Source organism: Orycteropus afer, unplaced genomic scaffold, assembly GCF_000298275.1.
Source record: "Orycteropus afer afer isolate SDZICR_OR568_19922 unplaced genomic scaffold, OryAfe1.0 scaffold00078, whole genome shotgun sequence".
Taxonomy (NCBI): Eukaryota; Metazoa; Chordata; class Mammalia; order Tubulidentata; family Orycteropodidae; genus Orycteropus; species Orycteropus afer.
Window position 1 is genome coordinate 8665104 of NW_006921665.1, and position 3373 is coordinate 8668476.

The 3373-nt window shown below is 45.4% G+C and overlaps 1 pseudogene; it reads right to left on the reverse strand.

Annotated features, from left to right (window-relative positions):
- Positions 1-356: 356 nt before the first annotated feature.
- On the reverse strand, positions 357-1827 carry LOC103197427 (annotated as a pseudogene).
- Between the last annotated feature and the right edge of the window lie 1546 nt (positions 1828-3373).

Consider the following 3373-nt stretch of genomic DNA (forward strand, 5'->3'; position numbering starts at 1 on the left):
CCTTAATTCTGCCTCACTGACATAACAAACACAAACTAATCCTCATTTACATAACCTAAACCTTCCTCATTAACACAACCCATTTCCAAATGGAATTATAACCACAAGCAGAGGTTAGGATTTATAACACATCACAAAATGGAGGATAATTACATCAGATCCAAAAAGAGGATTTTCATATAAATTATATCATCAAAGAAATGGAAGTTGCCAATGAACCAGACCAAGTTGGGCTTTCCTAATTCTTGCATTATCCACTTCAGCTTGGCCATACACCCTTGATGGTTCCTCAGGGGCAGAGTATCTTGGAGGCCTATGGAACACTCTAGAGTGGGCAGAAAACAGCCCAATCTGAACTAGCTCAGCAGAAGGATGTGCAGCCACAAGTTCTCCAGGACAGCCATGGAGACTGGATTTCCACAGAAGTTGAAAGTGATGAGCTGGGAGCAGCAGCTCAGGGTAGGCAGGATGGCAGTGAGCTGGTGGCTGAGACTCTCTCTAGCAGAACTTGGGAGAACTAAGGATTTAAGCCAGTCAGGTAGACAGCACTCAACAAGGATGGGTAGCTATGAGTTGGGGATGACTCGACAGTACATAACAACAACAACAACAACAGATAGCTGGTGCTCAGGCACAAGGACAGGTATGTCAGTCAAGTCAGACTCCAAAAGAAAGCAATTAGCTATCAAGAATGCTTCCAAGGGGGTCTTCACACACCTGAGCACCTGATCCAGGCAGCATCTGATGAGGAAGAGAGATCCAGGTCGAGCTCCTGGAGTTGGTGCAGACTGAGGAACTGGGAAGTGAATTGAGCAACTAACTTCTCCACCTCCTCCTTCTATGCCACCCAGGAAATGTGTGTGTGTGTGTATGACGGGGAGGTCATGATGATTTTAGAGAGACAATCTGCTCAGATTAACCATCTGGCCCAGGTGAGGAGCAAACCAGGCCAGGGTCAACAGTGTCCAGGTGCAATTCACTCCCAACTATTGGACATGGTCCAGCTGCACCATTTTCAGGATCTTCTCAATAATTTGAATCCAGGATGGCATATCAACAAAGTCCAGTATCCTACACACAGCACAGGTGTGGCAGATCTTTTCTCTATTTGACCCACTTAATGAGGAAGGTGAGGAATTCATCTGGGGTGGTGTTCTTGAAGCACAGGTCTAATGAGCACCTCCATGGGGGCCAAGAGCTGCTTCTTTCTTGTCCTTGAATCATCCACTTTTTGCCTCTTGGTCTTAGGGTAGGCAGCCTCTGGCTCCTCTGTTGAGAACACAGAGGCCCTTGGCTAGATTCCAGACCATGCTTTCCAGAAGTTGGTGTGTTGTTGCTAGGAGCTATCAAGTTGGTTTCAACTCATAGTGACCCTATGTACAACAGAAGGAAACATGCCTTGTCCTCTGGTCCTGCATCATTGTCAGAATTATTGCTATGTTTGAGTTCATCATCACAGCCACTGTATCAATCCATCTCATAAGTTGGTATGAGTGTCTGTAAATCCAGCACTTTCAGTTTCCATTTCCTGGAGCAAACTTTTGGGGCAAGCAGGACATCAAGCCCACCAGTACTGCCTGTAAGATATCCTGGTGAGGCTACTGAGGCTGCTGAGCCTTCATCAGAGCCCCCAGAGGTGGGTGAAGTTGGCCACGCTTGCACCATTGCCTTCAGTGTCTCTCTGTGTCTCCCAGCTACAGCTGCCATGAACAGGGGCAGGAAGAGTTCCATAGGCAATGACCCCAGAGTGGTGATGGCTAAGTCCTGGTCCTACAGCAGGCTCTGGTTCGCAAGGCCCAATAACCTGGGTGGGCCCCAGCTGTTCATGCTGATGAATCTGCTCCAAAAGGAATGCTTATCTCTTGTTGGAAGGGTAGGTCTGCTCAGACCTAAAGGAGAGCCAAGGTGCTGAATCTAGTGCTTCAGGTTCTAGGTTCCTCCTTCACTCCTCAGAAAACTTCATAGGCCTTTCTGGTCATATTCCTCCTATTTTCAACTTGCTGTTGTAGAGGCTGGCAAGTTCCAAGTCTGGGTCAGGTGCCAGGCTGGTGGCTTTTCCTGACTCACATAGTTTCAAGGGCTGATGAACCTTAAGATCTCCAGGTCAGATGGTAAGCTGCTGGCTCATAGGCTGCAGAGGCCCATGAATCCAAGATTGGCAGGCAAGAAGGCCTGCCACAGGCTCACAGGCAGTTGTGGCTGTTGTTAGGTGCCATCAATTTGTTTCCTACTCATAGCGACCTCATGAACAGAACAAAACACTGCCTGGTCCTGTGCCAGCCCCACAATCTTTGCTATACCTGAGCCCATCATTGCAGCCACTGTGTCGATCCATCTTGTTGAGGGCCTTCCCCTTTTTCATTGTCCTTTCACTTTGCCAAGCATGATATCCTTCTCCAGGGAATGGCCTCTTCTTACAACATTACCAAAGTAGTTGAGACCCAGTCTGGCCATTCTCGCCTCCAAGGAGCATTCCAGCTGCACTTCTTCCAGGACAGACTTGTTAGTTCTTTTAGCAGTCCATGGTTATTTCAGCATTCTTCTCCACCACCACAACTCAAAAGCACTGGCTCTTCTTTGGTCTTCTTTTTCATTGTCCAGCTCTCACATGCATGTGAGGTGACTGAAAATACCATGGCTTGGGTAAAGCACACCTTAGTCTTCAAGGAAACATTTTTGCTCTTTAGAACATGAAAAAGGTCCTTTGCAACAGATTTCCCCAATGCTATATGATGGCTGGTATCTTGACTGCTGCTTCCATTGGTGTTGATTGTAGAACCAAGTAATATGAAGTCTTTGACAACTTCAATCTTTTCTCCATTTATCATGATGCAGCTTATTGGTCCCATTGTGAGGATTTTTGTTTTCTTTATATTGAGGTATAATCCATACTGCAGAGTAGTCTTCAATCTTCATCAGTAAGTGTTTCAAGTCATCCTCACTTTCAGTGAACAAAGTTGTATCATCTGCATAATACAGATCATTAATGAGCCTTCCTCCAATCCCGATACCACATTCTTCTTCTTATAGTCCAGGTTCTCAGATTATTTTCTCAGCATACAGATTGAATAAGTATGGTGAAAGGATACAATCCTGACTCACTCTCTTCTTGATTTTAAGCCATTCAGCATCCCCTTGTTCTGTTCAAACAACAGCCTCCTGGTCTATGTACAAGTTCCTCATGAGCACAATTAAGTGTTCTGGAATTTCCATTCTTCTCAATGTTATCCATAATTTGTTATGATCCACACAATTGAACACCTTTGCAAAGTCAATAAAAGACAAGGAAACATCTTTCTGATATTCTTTACTTTCAGACAAGATCCTTCTGATCAGCAATGACATCCCTCATTCCATGTCCTCTTCTAAATCT